At 38.9% G+C, this 23831-nt stretch overlaps 1 long non-coding RNA gene across 1 annotated transcript; it reads right to left on the bottom strand.

Annotated features, from left to right (window-relative positions):
- Positions 1-879: 879 nt before the first annotated feature.
- Positions 880-11291, bottom strand: LOC123958128. Its single transcript, XR_006822005.1, has 4 exons — positions 11204-11291; positions 9497-9523; positions 2631-2739; positions 880-1205 (listed from the first exon to the last, which is right to left on the bottom strand). It is a non-coding gene; the product is annotated as an uncharacterized LOC123958128 (long non-coding RNA).
- Between the last annotated feature and the right edge of the window lie 12540 nt (positions 11292-23831).

The raw sequence follows: 23831 nt of genomic DNA, 5'->3' as shown, positions 1-23831 counted from the left end.
GTTAAAACGTATATATGTAGCCTAAATGTAATGGCATGACTTCTTTTGCTTAACCACTATTAGCAAAACAATAGGCTTTAGGCTTTTGCTTAAAAACTTACAGCAACAGGCTGAGACCAGGCTGCAATGTGATGAAAGTCGACTACAGGTATGAGGCTCAGTTACTGGTGCAAGACATCTTCTCAGTGATAGTGGTCTTTCTTACCAATATGCTATGTAACAAACCACATTAGGACCCATAAATGTATAGGAGTCTTTGGCCTGGAACTGAAGGAAGCTCAGCCCCTGCACTTTTACAATGGAAATACATCTCAGTGACTAAAACCCAATTATCAGCCCTTGTTGTAACAGACCTGGGATGAAATCAGAAAACTGCAAAGTAAAACTCTTAATTTTCTGAAAAAGCAATTATGAATGATTGGCCATGCAGAACCTCTTGAGGTGTCCTCTCTAAATGGCCTTAATGCTGAATGCTAATTATCCAATATTGACATTTTGTCCCACCTCAGGTCAGCAGGTCAACAGCTGAGATTAATCGCACCATAAGAAGGTTATAGGACAAGGAACAAAGGAAAAGTACCTGTAATATGACTGCAATACATTATATTTTGTCTTTTATTATTGCACTTTGTTACGATATCATTGGTTCATCATAGGGCTTTTATTGTGCATGTGATAGCCAATGCTGATGTTTATGACCTTATTGCACTTTAAGGTTTTTGAAATATCTAATATTATGTCAATATAACATTTATATACCATTACAGTAAGGATTTATAGTCTGTATTTGGTAGTGAGGAGTGACCTTATCTAATGGGTTTAGGTTTTTATGTTTTGTTTTTATTTCTTCTTTATTAGCATGTTTGGTTTCAGCCGTTCCATATGGTCCATAATGATTATTTTTAATGATTTTATAACAAGAATTGTAGAATAGTTTGCTTCGGTAAGGACACCACCCCCACTCTAATCCTCTCTCAAACATATAGCAGAGTTGACTGGCTTGTCGGGCTTGAAGAATTGTTTAATTTCAGGGCCCCGGCGTTTCCTGAGGTGAGGTCTGCATTGGCTGCTAATAGAGATCTAATTGATGGGCCGAGTCCCGTTTCCGTGCTCTCTCTCCCTTTATTGCGCCCCGGCGTCTGCTGTAAAATAGGTCTGTAATCAGATTCCACCTATTCCTCCTGGAGCAGGATGAGAGCTCAGGGCTGCAGAGAGAGATGGGGCAAAAAAGAAAAGAAAAGAAAAGAAAAATCAAGTTAAGACTTGAGTAGAAATTCGACATACTGCTGGCTTGAGCTTCAACATAGGCATTCTCCTGTTTCTAGTTTTACTTTCTTTAAATAAACCTAAAATATTCTTATAGAGACTTCTAGTGTGGCACTCATTGGTGAGTTAACTGTGACCTTATCAGGTTTAATCTGCCAGAATATTCTTTTATCCCTTAGGGCATTTATAGTTTTGCAATATTTCTATTCTGAAACCCTCAACCCCCCCAAAACTTATAAAATTAATATAGATCTTCCATAAAAGGCATTGTTATTGCTGCCAAATGCCTGCTATAATTACGATTTTAACATGGTTATATGTGCTTTCATGACTCAGACTCGCACTTCATCTAATCAAATTCCACACAGACCGGTCTTGGTTAATACCAGTGTTGTCATGCACCCAGAAGGTACAGAAGATGTCAATCAAATCAGACTTGAGATTGGCTGCAAACGAAACAGAGTGATTCTCTAGTTTTTCTCTCCTCTGCTTCTCTCTTCATCTCCTATAGAGCTTCCTGGAGGGCTGTGATTGGCTGCCTGTCTGAGCAGTGATAGCAGCCCTGGAGCCGAGGATGATTGATGATGGCGAGGGCAAGGCCGAGCACTGGCAGCATAAAGCCCCATAGACGCCTCAATAAAGAGCCTGGCTAGTGGAGAGCCTGGGCCCCGCTCAATAGGGCCCCTCCGCCTCCGAGGACCCACGGCTAGAGGAGTGCATGGAGAGAGAGAGAGAGAGAGAGAGAGAAAGAGAGAGAGAGAGAGAGAGAGGGAGGGAGGGAGAGGAAGAGAGGGAGGAGAGGTGCTCTGTTGTTCGATAATCCATTTAGCTATCGAGCCAGCAGCCGTCTGAGGCTGGATAAGTGCAGCGACGGATGTGTGTGGGGTGAAAATAGCAGGGGTTGGCTGGTGGAGTGCTGGAGGGGGGGATGTAGGGATGAAGGATATGGAGAGAGAGAGAGTGAGAGAGACAGAGAAAGAGAGAGAGAGATGGATCATCCAGTCTCAGGATACATGATGGGAAAAAGGGAAGCAGATGAACAAAACTGGAGATGAGATCTGTAGGCTGCTTTTCACACACGCTAGAAATGATCATGAGCCAAAACGTTGACCACAAGACGGTGATTAGTGCCTAAACTGAATGACATGGCTGAAGCCTCTTTGCGGCTACTATGGTGGCCATCATTCAGCCTACAGATGCATAACTATGGTGACCTTTGCTTCAGCAGATCAATGAGACCCTGCTAGGTTGGATTCCATCCGTGCTGCATCCACTGCTGTGGCCCCAGACCTCATGCAGCCCTGTTGTAACCCCCAGCGCACAGCATCTCTGAAAAGCACAATTAGGCAGCAATCTGCTCCTACCAAGCCAGCTTTCAGTGATTCCAGCGTGGCTACACGATGTCCTGCAGACCCTCCTGGCTGGAGTTGGCAGGATGATACTGATACTGATGTCCTGATGATCATTTTGACTCTGCAGAGTTCAAAGAGATCAAGGATAAGAAATCTTTATCCATCTAGAGACCATGCATATGTTTCACTTACATTTTTTTTTCTAAGTATTGGTCTGATTCAAATACACTTAAAGTTTAGGACAACATTAGAACAAGCTGAATCAATGTTCCCAAATGAACTAGCAGTCTGAATTGTTGTTTAGCAGAACTAAAATTCATCTTTATTTCATTTTGAAATGGTCGAATCTCAGAAAAACTGTGCAGGTGTTCTTTCTTAGTAATGCTTTGTATAGATAAGTCATATTCATTTGCATTTGAATGTTTTTAAAGAAAATAAATCTACCAAACCTTCACAAAATATCTGCTTGTTGGTCTTCTAATTTCTGGTCTCCTATTCTTGTTTATTTAGGTCTATTTAAATTCCAAGTCAAAGCATATTGAATGTCATAACAGTCATACACATCTGTATGCATTTATGACAAAGATGAAGATTAAGTGGACATAATCCATTTTTCAGCTCTTTCAATCCATTTTAATGGCACTTTTAGAAAATTAAGAAAGAACAAGTGTTCTTACGTGGAACACATTTTACTTTTCTGGGGTGACTGATAGCAAAAGACAAAACTGAGCAGATATGACTTACTGGTTCACAACCTGAATTGTGAATTCAATCAGAATGACACACTATTTGTGCAGTGCAAAATCTTTACATCAAACTGCAACACAAACATCCATGGTAAATGGGGGCATGGGCACTAAAGGAAAAAAAACCCCTGCTGGCTCAGCTTTTATTAATGGGATTTTATCGGCTCAAAACTGATCAGGTTGTTGCTTTAAATGTGCAAGTTAACTCAAGTCTTCCTGCAGTCAAGACTCACAGCAGTGAGTGTAAATCAGGATTTAGTGACTTAAAACAGACCTAGGCTTAAGTCTTAATTCTAGAGGTCTGAATATATGATTAAAAACTGTAGAGGCAGATAATATGACAATCGTAGCTTCTTTGGTTAAATATATTGTATGTTATGATGACAGTGGAGGCATAGACACGACAAAACTGTATTACATATTTTAAACACAGTGTCTTTGCGTTTAGAATTCTTGACCCCAAGGTCAAAAATTAACCTCCTCACTCAAAGTTACATAAGAGTTTTCAATTACTTTTTGGAAGCTCTAGGTTCACAACAAGAAACTAATCTGACAGCTATCTTCTCTGACAAACACCGCACATCCAAAAAATAAAAAAAACTTCTAACAAGCGTTGTCAACAACAAGGTCTAAACTGCAACAACAAATTCAAAATAAAACAAGAAAAACGTGGGCACTACCTTCTGGTTAAAAAACATGTTGGCTAGCAAGTGCATAACAGCAAACAAACCAAAAACTGTTATTACAGAATTTAAAATTATGGCAGTTATGACCCAATCAACATACCTGTTCAAGTGCATTCTGAAGCTGCACAGTGTTTACTTTCATCTCTGCTTATATTGGACTTGTTATTACCTTTAACAATCTATTCATGATTAAAATCAACGACTTACACTATTTACTAATGAACCTAAAACTGCCTAACTAACAACAGATTATGGCAAATTAGAGCCACATAAAATCAAAAGCAATAGGTTAATGAAAGTGAAACAGTTAAACGTGTCTTTATGGATTTGTGATTAGTGCCTGGGGCTTATTCAGGGGGTATCCATAACTTGATTCTGCCTCGGATTTTAATTGCCTAATTTGAGTGATTATTTAGCAATGGGAAACCATTCCACCTGTTCCTCCTCCATACTTCTGGAAGTGTCAACAGTGTTTGATAGTCATGTTGACACGTACAATTATCCTCCCCAGTGGTGGAAGAAGTACTCAGAAACGTTAAGTAAATGTACTAATGCAACAATACTCCATTACAAGTGAAAGTCCTACATTCAAAATCCTACTTAAGTACACAGAGATTATCAGCAAAATACCACTCCAACAGGTCACAAAGTAAATCTGGAGTTTTTCTGTTTTTCAGTGAATACACTGAACATGTTCTATTAACAGTAACAGCACTTTACATGTTAATAGACTGTTTAAATTCTTAAATTTTTCTGCTATATTTCTGTGTATAAATAGGGAAAGTATATATATTTTTTTACAACCTAGAGCTGTTCTACAATAATAATTTGAGCGATTTCTACTAAAGACTTATAATTTGTTATAGTGCATGTGCTGGTGTCAATTTACTTGCATTGTGGGTTCCTGGATGCTCAGGGCCGGTATTTATCAAGCTTCTCAAAGTGCCATTTTACTCTTAAGTCAGTTCTTAGCAGTGTTCTTATAAGTAATTCTGAGAAGCTTGATAAATATGGACCCACGTCTGCAGCACAAATGTTTTTTTAGTTTTTTAAAGATGTTCTCATTTTTGCTTTTTCCTGAAATAGTGGATAATTTTCCCTCTTTGATCATCAAACAGCTTTTTTAATTTAGGGATTTCATGAGTAAATGTCTCTTTGGTAGACCTGTAAACAACTCAGACATCTGAAATAAGCTTTCATGTAAGGCATTACAAGCCAAAGAGGTTGGGAATCACTGGTTTAATAAACAATGCATTGTAAATATCTTTTTTATCCACACATTCCTCTTACTTGTCACAACTTCCTACATTAGCCACAATGCAACTCTACCACTGTCAGTTCAGTCTGAGATTTGGGTGTGTTACTACTAGCAGCTAACGTAGACTGGAGCCTCTAGCCTGCAGCAGAGATGAAGAGCGGGTACAGAGGTCTGGTAGGCTCACTTCTTTTTAACTCCACACTCCCAGTTTTTCAAACTTGTAGTCTTCAAACCAAACTGACTTTTTTTACTGATCAGATTTCACAAAACTCCCTCTCGAGCAACAAAAGCCTTTATACAACATTTTTCACATTTGCAGTAGTACTCCCCAAGACCTAAAACCTGTGAAGTGCAAAATCGGTGGCGTTCCCCTTTAAAATTCTGCTTAAGAAGAGTATTTAGTTACTTTACACCACTACCCCTCCATGTTCCAAAAATTAAATAAGGTTAAAAATCAAGTCAGACTTGTTTTGTATAGCATGTACATTATATCAAGATGTATGCATCCAAGAGGGATATGATTTGTGATGTTCCCTTTATGACAGACATGGAAAACATGTGTTTGTGTGCAGCGTGAACAAATCTAATCCCGAGTGGGCTGTGAGACTGAGCCATTATCCAGCACTGAGTTATTTCATATCGCGACTGTTGTTGTGTGCGTTGTTGGTGGGCAGAGGTTAACAAAAGGCCAAGACAAATCCAAGCCACCGGCGTTGGCCGCATGGGGAAATGTTGGCAAGCGAGTCAGAGAATAATCATAGGCTAATCTGATTTCCAGCTCTGATAATGGAGGCCAGGCTAAATAAGAAAAATTCCAGGCAAATTTGTGCAAATGAAAAAGGATTCCTCCTGACATAATGGTATGGTGCAAGGCTGCCTCTAATGAGCAATAATCTGTCTAAGAGCTTCTCTCTCTGCTTTGGTTTCTCCCTCCATCTTCTATCTCATCCTGTCTCACCCCTCCACCTCCTCCCACCCTTCCCCCACTACTCCAGCTCTCATCAGCTTCTTCTCTTTTCCGGAGGAGGTGCATGTCACAGTTATGTGACACAGATATGGAAGAAAAGAGGAGTAAATGGATGTGTGTGATAGATTTAAAGAAGATGTATCATCAGGACATACAATGTACACTGCAAAAATCTCTATTTTATTAGGTAATTTATGTCCATTAATAATCCCTTAAAACAATTTTCCTTCTTTATAGTGCAGTGATGTTCCTAATTTTAAGATAATGACAACCATTCCTGAAAAATGCTTGAAACATGTTGAATTGTATTCGAGGAAAGTTTACATACTCTCATGGCACAGGCAGATTTTTTAATTTGTATTTATGAAAACAAGACTTTTCAGTTGCCAGTATATTCGGTTATCTTTGAAAAACCCAGAAGATTGTGTAAAAGGTACCCTGTGGATTTATTTGCCAAATGTTCTGTTACAAATACAACATACTGCTATATCGTGCTATATCGTGCATGTGGAAGCGACTCAACAAACATTCCTTCCACTCTTAAGGGGCAAAGCAACACAGCAATTTGCCAACAAAGGCAAGAAAGAACACTGCAAGCTTGTCAACACGGATGCAATTGATACTGGATTTAAAATATTTGGCTTTGAAAATGTTTCATGCAGAAGAAAATACATTCAGTGTGTTTATTACACTTATATATATATACACCAAGCTTTATGGTAAGAACATATAAAGGCAAACAGAACTTGTTTGTGAACAAGAAAACTCCACCGGGCCCCTTTAACAACATTTATCGCTGCTCTGAAGGTTTTTCCAGAATTTCAGCACAATTTTTACAATGTGAAAGAAAAAAAAAATCTCTATTATAAATAACTGCATTTATTTTAGTGTAAATTGATGTTTCAATATTCATAGTGTAATACAAATATTAATATTAATATTGTGCTGGTGTTTTACAAAAAGAACATGGACATATGTCATTTCTGGCTACCTTGTTACAAATCTGTTTAGTGATTAAAATATTTTTAGCCACGTGGTAAGAAGGCTCTTCTAAAAATGCTTTCAGAATATCTATAAGGTTTGTCAAACGATCTCCTGGGTTTGAGAAAGCTCGCCAAACATTAATTTGTCAGAAAACTGGATTCCTATCTCTGTGGCTTCAATGTTATGATCAGTCATGGGACGCAGACTAAAGCTAATGCAGTCTAATACAACAAATGCTATATAAATAGATTATAATCTGTTAATTGAAGCTGAGGTGTGGATTCAACTTTATTATGGATGCTGTAATCTGTGGTGCTGTCGAATTGCTTTATATTGACAACATAAAATTGTTTAAACAGAAACCTTTATGAATATTGCAGGTCTGCTGTTAGTTAGTTTTAGCTAGGTGTACCTAAAAAAACTGCAACTGAATGCAGGACTCAGATCAGACAAACATTAAAAAAAATTGCTCTTCTTCTCTAAATGATACACGTTTGTTACTTGACATTGTACTCTTTGATTTTAACAGGTCATAAATATCCAGGTATAAAGGTTCACTGCACGTAAACAATGTGCAGTGAAAATGAAAAACACCAAAATGGTAATAGCAGAGTTTTTGTCATTATAGTACTGATAAACTGTAATGTGTGTTATAATAGCAATATTCACACAGCAGCAGCAGTAGCAGCTGTAAGACAATTTTACCCCCATAGACAAATCCAACCACCCCCTCCCCCTCGGCGAGCAGCAGCAGTAGCTTGGCTCTGTGTTCCTGACAACTTCCATAAATTATTGGAGATTTTCATATTTCAAATTTCATCTGCATTCATGTGGAGCAGCCAGGGCCCCGGCGGAGGCTAGCGTCGGGGTGTCGGGTGTGGAGGCAGCAGCCCCCTCGGTAGCAGCGCTGCCACCGGCTGCCTGGCTCGGTGGCCCCAGAGACCCTTGGCTAATTGAATTGCATCCCCTGATTAGATTATCCTTGCGGCAGCTTGCTGCCAATCTGAAGTATGGGTGCCTTCTATCCTACTTAACCCTTCTGCCCCCCACCCGCTGCTGCAGGCACACACACACACACACACAACACACACACAGCCAAGGCAGAGTGCCCAATATATTCAGGGGCCATCAAAGTTGGCCGGTTTTGTTATTTTTCTTTTGCATTGTCTTGCCTTGTAAAAGCGACCATCTTTCATCGCCTGGCCCTCACCACTGCTCGTTCTTTACCAAACAGCCAACCCTGGCAAACTGCAACTTGTTTTTCTGTTTGTTTAGCTTTTTTCTTCACGGTTTTGTTCAGAGATTGTGTGGCCAACTTACTGACTGCTCTGGCTCAGCAGTGACAGAGCCAGAGCCACGCCAACACACAGGTCAAATCAGGGATTAGTGCTTATCGTTGGCACTTTCTTCACCAGCCAGTTCCATTTCTCAACAGCAAATTAATCATCCTCTCACTTACATTTGTGATTATTTGCGTTTCAACAACAAACTATCATAGTTACTATTTAAGTATATAATGCCTACATTGTTTCCTTCTATTGTATATAGCTAGTAGATACATTTCTACTTTCTTAAAGGTTACTTCGTTTATCTATATTATGCATCTATACTTGCTCTTGCTTCTGTGACACTTTAATTTCAATGGGCTTATGTTAACTTTGTGCATCATAACCAAGATTTATTTACTGAATCATTTTGCTAAAACACAGTATATGAATACTAAACTTGCAAACTCTGCACATTTTGTGATTGCAATACATGTTTAACACTACCTGTAATGTCAGATTATTACACTCACATAGTACTATTGTACAATAAAGCCTATTGTGTGTAGTCATGGGCATTTAGTACTGTTCAATTTTGGGATACTTCTACTTGGCAAATCTTGGTCTTTTTAATTCAGTATATTTATTTGACCACTTTAGTTACTGGCTGGTCCACTGATTCAGACATTACATAAATATGTCAGTTTATAAAATATAAAGCATTGTAATAGATTCAACTAGGCTAACTGAAGGTACATAAAGTAATTAAAAGAAGCTCCACCCCCACCAGCTACAACAATAAAATACTGCTTCCATATCAATGATGTTTACTAAAAACACTTTTAAATAGTTCATTCTTCCTAATGTGTACTTTTGCTAATTATATTTATCTGATGATACATCTGTACTTGTATATAGCATTTCTTCTTTAACTTATTAACAGCCAGTATGTTCCACTTGTATTGAACTCACCAAGTCTGTGATCCACAGCCAGCACCACTGTTTAAAATAAAAACAAATGAATGCTAATCAGATATTACTCTCATACTGACTGGACATCTATTCTGTATACTAACACTGGAAAATAAAATTAACTGTATGTTTTCTGATGCAGTAAAATGTGTGTTTACATCAGCCATGTTTATAGAAACTGGCCTATGTTTTGTAATATGATTGGATCGGAGACACAAAATTCAGATTTTCCATTTGTAACTCAGACTCTTCCCTAATTTTTGTAAACATACCTCAAACGTAAAAACAAAAACACATCAGAAAATTGGGTCTCTAATGGCAACTTTAATGCTTGCTTTAATGTTTACTGTCATGGACACAATACATACAAATACAATTTCAAAATTTCATTATGAATTAATATGATGATTATTTTCTCGATTAATGAATTGTTTAGTCTGTATTTTAGAGCTCTTAAGTTGACATATTCAGATAGCTTCCAAAAGTCCAAAAGCTAAATATATTCTGTTTACTATCATAGACAACTTAAATGTATTCACATTTGACAAGCTAGAACCAGTTCAGGATTCTTTCCTTAGAAATGGACGATAGAAAAATATGTATTACATTCAGTCAATCAGCTTCTCCATTTAGCTCTAAAATACAAAGTGTGAATCCACAGCATAGTGTTTCATATAAAGAAGTCCACCATTCATCATAAATGGACTCTGGCCTTATGACCCCTGATGACTGCAGTGCCTTAACCCCACGAACCCCCCACAGTCTCTGGCACTAGCAGGCCATGTCACCTCATGCATTGCCACATTTCAGTTTTGGGACGATGCATAACCCAGATGAATATAAGTGTTCGCCTAGGAAAAGTCATGTTCTGATGTAATTATCATCTATTGCTTCCTGTAATCGTATCAGATCTGTTTTGAACAATAATCTCATGGTGAACGTCTGGAACGGAGCCCTCCTCCCTGTTTATTGTTCTCCACTCCAGTAAAACACAATTGAATTGAGGACTCCGCTATTAGATTTTTTGCTCTGTAGAATAAACTGAAATCGTATTTTTGCTGGAAATTATCAATACATCTTGGAGAGCAAAAGTAAGAAGACACAGAGCAAAAGTAGACCCTGGGTAGAGAGAGAGGGAGGATGAAATAGATGAAAGATGAGGAAGAGTTGATGGGAAGACTTTCACCAACTGGAAAAGGGATTTATTGACATACTGGGGTCAGTTGATATAGGCTCCAGTTTGTAAATCACATCAAAACTGCAAAATACTGCTCCAGCACAGAAGATACTTTATTGTGTGCTTGTTAAATCCAGTAAGTAAACTGGGTATATTATAATGTGAAACGGAACCAGTGTGCAAATAAAAATAGCATTTCACTGTTGCCTAGACTAAAAAATGAAGCAAAAATGATTTTTTTGGAGCATAGAAAAAAAAAGCCAATATTCTCAGAGAGCACGTCTGAAACTTACAGAAGTTACTATAATATCTCGTTTGAGTCGACAGTCAACTTTTAAAGATAACAAAAAACAACAGTATTGCAATCAGCAGCAGTTTATATTCTCCTCTGTTTCCACTTATGTTGAGCAAAACATCAGCGTACACGACACAAAAACAATATAATAGCTTCAGTTCTGAAAACAGTTTTCTGTTTTCTTTTGTTGTGTAAACGATTCTGACATCAACAAAAAAAGTAAAATTACACTTACAGATTTTGAAGCAATGCAGCAGGTCTGCAGTGTTTTGCATCTGGTCTGGGAAATATTGATGACACACAGAGTTTGAGGCAAACCAATATCTTTAATTAAATCAGTAAACATGGACAGTTAAAGAAATCCATCCTGGAATGTGATTTTTTTAAAAAAGCAGCAGTGTAGCCAGGGATTCTGGGTTTGGCACAAAGACATTTACAAATAGAAAATAACAGTAGACATATGCAGAAACATATCTACAATTACACAAGCAACTGCGATGCTTCTACATACTTTGTTTTTAATCACGTGTGACTGGCTGATCAAACTTTACTGTCAAAACTGAGGGGGTTTATCTTGTGTGGTGTCTGTTTCCCCTGGAGACACCTAAACTAAAAATGTAATAATAAACCAAGTGTGTGGTAATTTTAGCCCTTGTTTAAGAAAGTGACACCAGTTTAATAGTCTGAATCATTTATATTTTTGTGATACCTCAGATATTGTGTCCATGTGTTTTTGGATTTGGACCACTTTTTTCTTCTTGTGCTTGTAGTGAGCACTGAGGACACTGAGCTCATATCTGCAACATGGTTTCAGGGAATTCAGGGATTTTAACAACCAGATGAAATGTTTACGTTCCAGGGAACACGCTTGTCGTCCCACCAAAAAAATTTTACATTTTAGCTAATTTTCCAACACCACAGAATAAAATGCTGCAAAGTGAGAAAACACAACCAATTAGAGACACTGCAAGTAAACTGTTTTCAGGGTTCATTAAAAAGCGATGCCCACAGCTTGGACATGCTTGTTGTTGCTGTAGTTTGTTCTCAAGTTACTGAAGTTGGCTATCTATAAGTGGTGTTGGAAAGTTTGATAAAATGTAAATTATTTTGGGACATCAAGCGTGTCAGCATTATATCTAGAAGTTGTGCATGTGTTGTCAAAGTGGTTCTTAATTGACTTGTGTTTTGTCTATTTGCATGTGTCACCGTACATAACATGTCACTGGGAAAAATAAATGGGACTTTTACCTCTGGAAACAGGGGCGCCATAGCTCCTCCCACTTTTCATGTCTATGAATAAATATTTGGTTTCAGTCAATCATTTGGCAGAGAAGGTGGGGTTACATTGGTGAATTTTAATTAGTTTAAATTCCTAGATACTTTTGTTCCTTTCAATTCAAGTCTCAATGACTGAAAGAGAAATCTGTTCACCTGTTTCTGTCCGACCAGGAGGTTGAGGATGCTCAGGCATGTGCAGAGGGCCAGCAGCCCCTCTGCTTCCTTCAGCGGCCATCCAGCCATCTCTCCTGAGTCACTTTTCATAATTATTGAATTACATTCCTGGCAACCCATTAAGCAGGACATTCTCTTCTTAACCACCTGCTCTTCCCCCCTCCTCCACCCCATTTTGCGCCATCAATCTTTCAGCGTTACCGGAGCCCCTAAAAGCTTTCTGACTGCTCTATAATGGGGGACAGCGCAGGGTCAGGGGGTGCTACAGGACTGTGTTCTCTGGAGCAGTGATGCCTCAGCACTAGGGTGGGGAGCAGGGCAAAGGGACGGGTGGTGGTGGTGGTGTGAGAGGGCAGTGGGGGTCACTCTGTGCAGCCTGGCTGTAATAGGTCACTGACTGGACGTTTGGCTGGGAGAAAGAGAGAAAAACATGCTTGTCTGTATGATTATGTGACTGTGTGTGTGTGTATGCATATCATGTGTGTACGTAACCTGTTCAGGTGTTTCATTAATAAAACTAAGTCAGATTTTTGTCAGATATTATAAAGCCGTCATGTTCATTTTAGTAATGTTGTAATTTAGTCTTGTGGTAAACTCACTTTTCCTCAGTTTGCCTCACTTAATTCTACTTCAGCTGGTAATTTCCTACATTTCCCAGAATGCCTTTTGACATCCTCCAAAGAGTAATGGTGCTTTCAGACCAAAAGCGAAGCGAGCGTTCGTGGGCGGTGAGTGCACATTCAAAGTCAATGCAAAGACGCGTAGAGCCGCGATCTCCTGTCGGGTGGCGAAAAGTGACGCGAAGGGGGCGGGGCCAGTGACGCAAAGGCAACGTGAAGGAATTCGCGTGAGTTGAATATTTTCAACTCAAGCGAAGAAGTCGTATGACGCTGAGTCGCGATTGCCTATCAGTGTTGAGATTGTCCGTACGTCACGACGGCTTCAGAGCGCTGTGTGGAGAGGGTCAGGCAGAGCCGGGGATTGAAAATCTACTGGCTGGCTGAGAGCTGCTAAACTTGGGGGAGAGGATCAGTGAGCAGCGCTGCAACCACTGGAAAAATAAACACCCGTAGTTGGTCGGATTCTGCTCTGACAACTACGCCGTTTACTCGCGGGAGGAGCTCGGAGTTAACTGCTTTTATTAAATTAGCTTTTTACTTTAGTTTTTGGGATTTCAACGTTAATTTATCTTCTCTGGAGCTTCTGAGCAGCTAGATTCCGTGCACATCCGGTTCCAGTGTTGTTGTTAGCGTCGTTCGCTCTGTCGGACTACGACTTCATATTTATATAAAAACCGGACAAAACTGGACATTACTTGGAGCAAAGAAAGCAAGGAGGTTGAACTACCTGGTGAGTTCAGAAAACATGTGTATGTAACTTTATTCCAGCTATCATTGTACTTTACTGTGACCAAGATAGCATAGCTTAGCCCTGATCGATCCAAACTCCATTCAGAAAACAAACATTTTAGAAGTTGTCTTCCTGCTGTCTTGCTGACAGACCTGACAAAGCCTGAATTCATATGTTTAATAAATCTGCATCATATTGTAGTTATTTCGGCATCAGTTTAATCCGTTTATTGCTATTTAATCACAGCAAAATGTTTACTTTGGGTTCATATAGTTGTAGTAATTGCGAGTTGTGTTTATTCACGTTAAAATCGCCTTCTTGCGTTGTACAACGCAACACGAGGAAAGCGTCACAAGGCGAAAATTCGTGGTTGGTCTGAATGCGGCATAAGAATGAACGTGCTACATTCAAGTAGCGCGTTCAAGTATTAAACAGTCTATATGCTTGAAATGTGCGTGGAAAAACTTCATTGATAGAAAAAGTAGCTTTGTTCAATTTACTTTGAGTGGAGTCCAATTATTCCAATTTCACTGTAGAGAAATGGTATCACATGTTCTTAGAGTACAATCTACTCATCATCGGTCTATCCATTAGTTTCGAAACATATGTCAAATTGCCAAAATATGGCTAATTATTTTACTTCTGCTGGAGTTTCAGAGTTTTGAGGAGGGCAACAACAGATATACCACAAGTTGTGTGAGGGGTTTGAACCAGAATCAGGCCAAGCAAGTTTTCATACACAAGAAATTTTAAAATAAATCTAAATACACAACTTAAAAAATATGTAAAATATATATTCTTGTTCATTTTAAGACATACTTTATTCTGTGGTGAAAACAAAGTTCTAACTGTTGCTGAAGCTGAAGTTTGCATATTATGGACATTATGTTTTTTGTTCCACTGTGGTTGTGTACGATTTGATACAGAAATAGTAAAAAGTAAATAGGGTGTGATTTAAGTGACTAGTTAAGTCACTATTGAAAAGTAACTCACCTCAGGTGAAGGGTTCATTATTCCTCAAACGAAACAGGTCATATGAAGTATTGTCTGGATACAGCTTGTTTGTACTGGTTCCAAATGGCTATCCTCAAAAGGCGGCCAGTTTACAAATGGCCCAAATTTCTGGACAGGCCCTTACCCAAAGGCATTCATAGTGTTACACTCTGTTGTTTACATGTAAAGTGACAGTGGTTGAGTGAAGAATGAAAATAATAAAAGGTTCAAATCCCTGCAAACTTACTCACCTGTGCACACGTGGCCTATTACAGAGTCACGTGGCCATGATTGTCAGATTATATTTTTTTAAGATTATGTTTGAAAACCTGACTCATACTGACTCCTTTACACTAACGTCCTTTTCCTCTTCTTTCTCCCATACATATATCAGATTTCTCCTCAAACATTTAGCAAATTTAAATAACTGTAACTGCATGACGTTAGTATTATTATTAGGATTATTATAATGTGTATGTGTATAATGTGTATTTTATCATTCTTGAATCTGTAAAGTCCTTATTTAGAGTTTTCTTTTGTTTTCGAAGAAGAAGAAGAAGAAGATCTTAACTAACATCTGGATACAGAAACTAAGGTTGGTCATAGTTATATAATCAAGACAAAATGTTGGGCAACTTTCCTTAAATAGTATAAAGTGCTCATTAAAACAGCATAAATCAAAGATCACCCCACACAGGTTTTGGGGTTTGATTCTTGTGTAAAGCTCATAATGTAAAAAAAGGCACCAACACTTTGTTTCCTTGGATTATAAAACATTTAAATTAAAAATATACATATTTTGTAATCCCATCTGGTTCCACTCAAATTATGTTTTTTTACAAACACACTTAACAAAGAGCAAAACATACTTTCTGTTATTATGAGCCATGTTGAAATGCTACATGTTTTGACACTCATCACGTAAACATCGCTAACATTTTGACGTGTAGTGTTCTTTTCACTGTGTTGTCCAGGAGATTCTACTCAAGTCAATGTTAAGTGAATAGTAAGGTTAGGTTTGTCTTTACCCTGCTGGCTTATTGACTCACCTGTCAATACCACTGCAGGGAAAATCCATAAAGCCTGCAAATGTTACCTCAACATCCGTTTGTGGGTTTGCGTGTTAACTTATGCGTGTAAGCCTTTAAAGGTCTTACACAACATTTTACTAGAATGTACATTGTATATATGGATACCTTCTCTTGCATGGGTAGAGAACATGTCTTTATGAAATAAATGTATTTTCCATGTCTAATGAGATCAAGTGCCCCCATAAGAAAAGATGAAAAATATCCTAACAAAAGTGGAACTTGATCCCTCATGTTTAGGACTAGAGTTTGGTGTTAAAGCTGTGATAATCAATTTTTGGCCACTAATGGAGAGACAAACAAGCTGACAGACATTCTGCCTCATCATATTATTGCCTTATTACGCTGTTATGGGTAATGTTTTAGCAAACCAACCCTGATTTTGGACAGTTCTGGAAAACCCTGGATTGTTTTCAACTGTTTTTTTGTTTTTTTACATCTAACGCCTAAAATTCCTAAACTAATGTATATCTGAAATGAGGTTATGGAACATATTGTGATTAAGGCAAATAAACTATGGCTAAGGTATGGTTACCCAACTACAAAAAGGTTAGGAAAATATTTGGGTTATGGTTAATAAAAAGATGAACATTAAAAGCAGGTCTGTGATGGGGCGCGAACTTTGAACATTTAACATTTAAACATTATATGTCCATCATTTGGCGGTGGGCGGGTAGCATTTAGTGGGTTTCAATGCTTTTCTGCTAAAAACAGCTGCCTGCTGCTGCTCGAAACAAGGTAGACAAGAGCACTAAGACTGAACTGGACAGTAAATGTGCCATAAAACCAACACATTTACTAAAGGAGGTTAAAAAAAGTAAATAGAGCTTACAAACAACTCATTTTACTTTTAGTATTTAATATTAATATAAAAGTGCAGCTTTAAATTAGGGCTCAGTTTTGGTCAAGAAGTGTTTATGAAAGAATGAACAGAGGTCCTCATGAGGATAGTATTACAGATGTGTGAGTTTGTGTGTGGTTACAAGCAAACAGTATCAGTGCAGATGGAGGGCTTATGCCTCACCTCACAGCATGCTGCTCATTACCTAATGCTCAGATCCCAACACGTATTATTCATCACTGACAGCTCGTCCGTTTTGCATAAAACTAAACACACGCACACACACGAGCTGCTCACACTCAAGAATACATGTACACCCAAACTAAATGGCTGTCATGAATGCATGCATACTGCACAGCTACATAAATCCCATGTACTGTATCGGCTGTGCTGCTTTCAAAAGTGACCTTGCACACCATACTTCACCATATGCTTCACACACAAACACACACACACACAGAGAGCACATGAGTAATGAACAACCTTAATAACACCTCCAACTTTTCCTCTTCTTCTCTCTGCTGGCTGTTTAAATTCACATCCCCCTTTAACGTTGCTCTAATCTGATTACTGCCGGGCTAATGGCTCTCCTTCTGCTCATCCCAGACGCTCTGCCCAGACCTTGGAAAACAAACACACACACACACACACACACACACACACACACACACACACACACACACACACAGTATTCAGGGTGTGTGCTGCTGCAGAAGAGCTACATCTGCAAAGTATGGCCAAAGGGAAAAGAGCTGAGAGAAAGAGGGAGAAGTTAGTGTATGGTGTTTATATGCATGTGGGTGAGTGTTTTTGGGGGTGAGGAGGAGGGGGGAAGGTAGTGGATCAGCAGCCAACTCCACTCCAAAACCATCCCCTCCCTCTCCCTTTCTCTTCCCTGCAATGCCACCTCCCCCACCTCCCCTCGAGTAAATCTATAGGGAGGGAAGGCAGAGACAGGTGCATTTCTCCACAAATTGAGTTAGCCAAGACATGCCACATCCAATTGGACTAAATTGATGTGAGAGTTTGTGATGTCTGCCGTGGGTATTACAGCAAAGGTCAGTGTGCCGAGACAATGACATCAATCTGGTCCACGTGGCCAAGCGCTCGGGCCCCCGTCAGCCCCTTGATTCAGATGCAAACCTGCAAACACAGCTAGGGGAAGGAGAGGGCGGACAAATGCTGGTTGCAAACTGGTGGGCATTTTGTGATTGCTTTTGAATAGAAGCTAAACAAGACCTCGACTCCACCCTGGTTGTTGCCTTTGGGTGTTACATGCTGCCGATGGCCAATAAATACTATAGATGACCTGTAGATAAAAAATGATGATGGTTGTCGTGCCAGTTTATTGTTTTTATTGTAAAGTATCCAAACCAGAGTCAAAAGGTTTAAAGATGTGTTTTCATGCAGAGAATAACTTGTGTTTTCAGTGATATTCAGTTAAGGCTGTTTACATACCTCCATATCTTAAGAAACCACTTGACAGAATATTAATCTCTAGGCAATTTGTGATTTTTTTCTGCTTGATATTTACATAGGTACCTTAGAAAATCCAAGAAGTCTGAAAGAATGATGAATCCATTGTTAACCGGAATAAGAATACTGTATGAACTGCTTATTGCCATGTATTTTGTTGTCATCAAATTGAACCCAAAATGTCTTGTTTATGCTTAAAGCTTGAGCTTAAAGCTCTCGCCAAATGAGTTCACACAATGCTGATTAAACCTATCACTGCCAGGTAAATTGCTCTGTATTTCGCAGTATACCATGGTTTTTAAATCTGATGTCTGTATGTTATGTCAACCAGCAATGAAAGTATGCGGTCATGCCAATAAAGCCAATTGATTTGAAATTGAACGGAGATGACGTAACTCTCTCTACATGGCTCTGGAGCAAATGTAGTGACGGAGTAGGGTAAAGCAATGTAAAGGATTACAGTCACAAAAGAAAGCTATCGATGGCAAGGACAACCATTGGTGTAGCTTATTGGAGAGACTGAGGGCAGACACAGATTACGTCGCCTTCCAGACTTGTAAGGTTGGTATTTGTAAAATATTGGGAGTAGGCTATATATTGAATACATTTACACTACCTAGAATATAGATTATTTTCATAGAACTTTTAAATTCCTGACCACAAGCTTGCATGTGAAGGGGGGTACAAAATTTCTGCACTGCAGGTTAAAGTATTTTGAAGTGTTGTGTTTCCATGTTACAGTAATAAAACAGCCACATCAATCAGAATATGAGACTAGCGTAGTTACTCTAACCCATTCACAACATACCAGTATGTCAACCTGGTCACTTGAATTAATGTAAATTCTCACCAAATTCTACATTAAAAGGTGACAAATTTTAGTTTAATGGTAACGTAGCATGCTAACATGCTAAGAGGCTAAATGTCACTACAGTTTGAGACTACTTCTTAAGCCAAATAAACCATTTATAATCCTGCTCTGTTAGCTAGAAAAATTGTCACGAAGCTGAATAAGAGGCTGTTTTTTTAGCTAATGAAAAGTTGATATTTGATATACATGTTTTCACAGGAGAGCAACAATGTTTTTTTCTAACAAAAGAAAGACAACATTTACCTAAATCGGTTGTATCAATAATAATACTGGATTTTATTTAAATGTGACTGACAGATATTTTTCACAGGTTTATTTACATTTCTGTAGTAGTTTTGACTGAGAGGCATGTTTACATACTGTCTGTTAGTTCATACCCAGTCTGCCAGTAGCCTACTAGCTACCATAGCTAATTTGCTTAAACTACATTATGGCATTCTACTCCTGTCATGTCAGAATAACTTTAAATGCTATAACCAACCTGTAATAAATTCAGTTAATGTATGCCACATTTTAGCTATTTATATATAGGCCTACCAACAATGAACACATACCTTAACACCTATCAATTTCATATCCAACACGTGAGTGGTAGTGGTTTAGGGCTACTTTGCCTCTACTCTCAGGAAATCCAATAGAAATTTCATCATGCTGTCACCTCAGCAGGGCCTGCAAACCCAGATTTCAGGGGTATGGCTTTCATCCCACCTCTATTCAGTGAGCCATTTTCTTTGATCACATTAGCTTTATTGCTCCTCTTACGGTTCCCTCCGCCTTCTCACTGCTACTCTATATCAGCCCAGGGCTATTGGTTTTCTTTCTGTGGCTTCAATCTGGACTAGGCCAAGCTAGGCCAGTTTACACTGACGTTAATTCATATAAAAGCTATCTGAAGAGCCAAGTTCAACTCCTGACTTCACAAGCTCACTCCATCAATGGGACATTATGTTTGACAGAGTGTATTTAAAGGGTTGATAAAGAGAAACAGTCATTTAAGGACAAATTGATATTCTTACTGAAGAGCTTCTGTGTATTTAGGTTTGTCTGACGTCATATTCATTTTGATCAAATACTAAAATACATAGAAAACATGAAGACAACACGTAGTTGTTTGTTTTCAGTATACCTTTACGTTCATCTTTATTTAACAAATAAATGATGGTACTTTGAAGAGCTGCTGTACAGTTTGGTTTTGTTTCTCACCCTTGAATTTGCCAAATTAGCTGAAAATGACTAATATCAGATAAAAGTATCCGCAAATCTCAGCGATTAAGGACAAGTCTTCATCAGCTCTCTTTGACAAGTTTTCCGGGAACCCAGGAGATCCATGAAGAAGGTTCAATTCATCCCCAGTCAGTGGAATCACAGACCAGAGATTTGTCTGAGAAACAATATACTGTTATTTGCCGAGAGAGTGCTGGCCTGATGCATAAACATCGTTCCTAATATGCCAATTCATCATCATGCAGCCAGGGGATTCTGGGTGTGTTCTGATCAAATTTGCACCCAGCGATGATGAGAGGCATGTTGGTTTTGATGCAGAAAAGTGCAGATCCAGCTATTTGTCATGTCAAGCTTCAACAGGGGAGGCAGAGGAGAAAAGATACACAGGGTAGAAATAGATGGGATAGAATAGAAGCTCAGTCACCTGCTATAGCAAAACTAAGGCGGCTGCCAGAGATTTTTAGTCAAGCTAGAGACTTGTTCCAGGGATGGCAATTGGTGTCGGTCGGTACACCAGTAAGGTCCACAGTGAACTATCTTAAATATTGGATTTTCATTAAAAGTTTTACAGACATTCAAGGCCCCCAGACAATGAACCCTAGTGGTGGAACTATTAACTAGTAACTAGGAACTAGTAACTATACATTTACTCAACTCCCCTTTAAACGCAGCAATTGGCCAGGTGTGAAGAGAAAGTAAGCAGGGTTTGAACATTCTCTAGTTCATAAAATAATGTTGATCTGTTTCATTTCATTTATTTTTTCTATTTTACTCAGTTTGAGTCTCAAAAATATGGAAGAGTCACACAGCTGCTGCACATCAGGTTTAAATGATAAGGCTACTGTTATTCTGTTATTCTTACTATCAGCAAATCCTGTGAAAAGACTGTGCGTCTCAATACTTTCCAACTTGCTTGTTTCTGGCTCTCTGCCCCAAGCCCATTGGTTCCTACTGAAGACTTACATCTTTAAAACAGATCATGATTAAGTACTTGGCCTGACTATAGCTGGGAACTGTAGTGTTCAGCAAATATCACTAAAACAGGAGTAAACAACACATTTGTTGGGGACTATTTTCAGTAGCAGTTTTGGTGCACTAGAGTGTAATTACGGCAGCAGGGCGGTGTATGCAGGATCAACTCAAAATAAACTACATATGCATAGGTCCATAATAAAGGAAAATGTCAATAATGAAGCTCTATGGCACAGAGAAATAAGTTGTATATGGTTGGTTTTGGTCTCTGCAAAGTATTTGTTAATAATAAAAAACAGCTTACCACGGACATATCCTTTATTGTTTGCCAGACTATTATAGAGACTCAAATAAGGTAGACCAGCTCCACTGCTGCTGAAAATTTTGTCACATCAACATCCTCTAACAAGCAATATATCAGTTCTCTAAGCTGTGTGCAATGCAGCCCACTAACACTTATTTTCTAACAGCTTTATAAAACATTCTAGGACACCCACTTTGTGTCCCAACCAACTCACCATCCTCATATATTGATTTCAGCCGGAATACCGAATCTATCTCTTCCAGCTCTGTGGTGCAGCATCATCCTTCAGAGCCCAGAGAGCAGCCTTCTGGGAACAGGAAGTGAATCAGAGCTTGCAGAGGACAGACTGACTCTGATGGCTCCCATCTGGCTGTTCTTTAAGGATTCCATCCAATCAAATTAGATTTGATTGATCAACAGGCGCCGCCATTGGATGGTGGTCATGGAAATATAAATCACCTTCTGCCATCAGTATGGATGGCTTTCCTGAGGAAGAGCAATAGTGACAAAGTTTACATGAAAGTTGACTTCCATGTGGGCAACACACAGTGTACTAATCTCAGGTTTCTGTTAGTGAGGAGAGAGATGATTTAAGATTATTGTGCTCAAAGATGGATGTGGTTCACCATAAACTCCTCACAAACAAACAGGAAATTAAGACCTTTGTAGTATTGAGATATAGGCTACAGATAAAAAATCTGCCACCTGCTCTCATGTAAACCTGTTGACTTATTATTGACATTAACGGCTGGTGTCAAGCATTTCATTCATAAATTAAGTGACTTTTATTATAAAGCAACAAACATAAGTGTGATGAGCCATAAAATGAGCTCATCATTTTCACTTCAGTACTTTTCATTAATACATTTCTATTTTGGCCATAATGTGATTTGGAATAAATAATAATACTATAAACTAATAATACTAACTCTAAACATTAAAGCATGTTTAAGTCAATATTTAGGTGTAGTTAAATTGGTCATATCAACAGGAATTTAAGTCTTACCAGTGAGACAATGGTATGAAACAAAATTGACAAATCTTAACATATTTGCATAACACAACAGAGCATCAGAGATGTCAATCAAGCCACCTGTAACTGCACACATAGAGGCTAATCAGCCAAAACATCTGGATGGGTAGAAGTGTGTATGGTTGATTTAAGAGAAGATTAAGGAGGACTATTTTAAGAGGCCTTTGTCCTGTACTGCCACTGATACATCAAGATAATAGTTTTTATATTATAAATTATTCATGAAAACATAGAACCCCAATTTCTCAGTTAAGGTTGTGTTCAATTATTGATTAATGATTTTGTTTGATTCCCCAAGTCTTTTTGAAACAATATAGAGTAGGCCTATATAGAGTATCCTGTTGTGCGCATGTTATGAATATTGGAGGCCCTTGTCGGGACTCTTTTGACTATATGGAAATAATAATTCATATGAGCTACCTGATTGTTTATGCAGATGGCGGCTTGGGGCAAAATACAGAGTCTAATGTACAACGGAGGCCACGTATTTAGTCATAACACATCAAAAGAATATGAGATGAGGGGGGTGCAGGAGGCGAGACAAATTAGCAGCTTTAGAAATTGATAGCAGGTGTTTACATGTGGTATCTTTTGCATATTATAATGTCGAAGCAGGGGGGTGTAATAAACATTACAATACGTTGTATAACAATCAATATAATTCACAATGACCTTGACGTTTTATGATGGATTGGGAGACAGGCCTACTGTAATTGCTGCCCACTCCTCCCTCCCCTCCCTAAACATTAAAAACCGCTCCATCATTCTCGATGCGCCGCCTTGTCGCCTGCCGCTCAGATGACCATTAATCGCTTAATTCCAGCAAACCTACGTGCGCACAAAGGGCCCCTGTCTGCCGCTTAATGCATGTGTGATTAAGCTTTTAGGCCGACCACACGGCATTATTAGCCAGCAGGTCCTTGTATAGAGGGCGAAATGCCTTCAGGGGGCCCGAGGGTGGTGTGGGGTAGAGGAGGAGTGGGTGTGGAGAGAGAGGGGGCAAGTTAATGACACTGACCCTCACTTCCCCAACAGCTATTCAATTCAACAATAATAACGGGTCACGCAGCTGATTTATGAGGCTAGGGCTAATAATTGTCAATTGCTAATGTGAGGGTGGGGTGGGGGGCAATGCCAGTAGACTATGCTAAATAAAATATGCTTTGACCCCACTGGGGTGAAATGTAGGAGGCCAAAAAAGAAAGAAAAAAATAGACAGATGATGTTTCAGATAACCAACCCCCCCCCCCCCCCCCCCC

This window comes from Micropterus dolomieu, linkage group LG19 (assembly GCF_021292245.1).
Source record: "Micropterus dolomieu isolate WLL.071019.BEF.003 ecotype Adirondacks linkage group LG19, ASM2129224v1, whole genome shotgun sequence".
In the NCBI taxonomy this organism is placed as follows: Eukaryota; Metazoa; Chordata; class Actinopteri; order Centrarchiformes; family Centrarchidae; genus Micropterus; species Micropterus dolomieu.
Note: the sequence above shows the minus strand (reverse complement) of the source record. Positions and strands in the feature narration are given on the sequence as shown.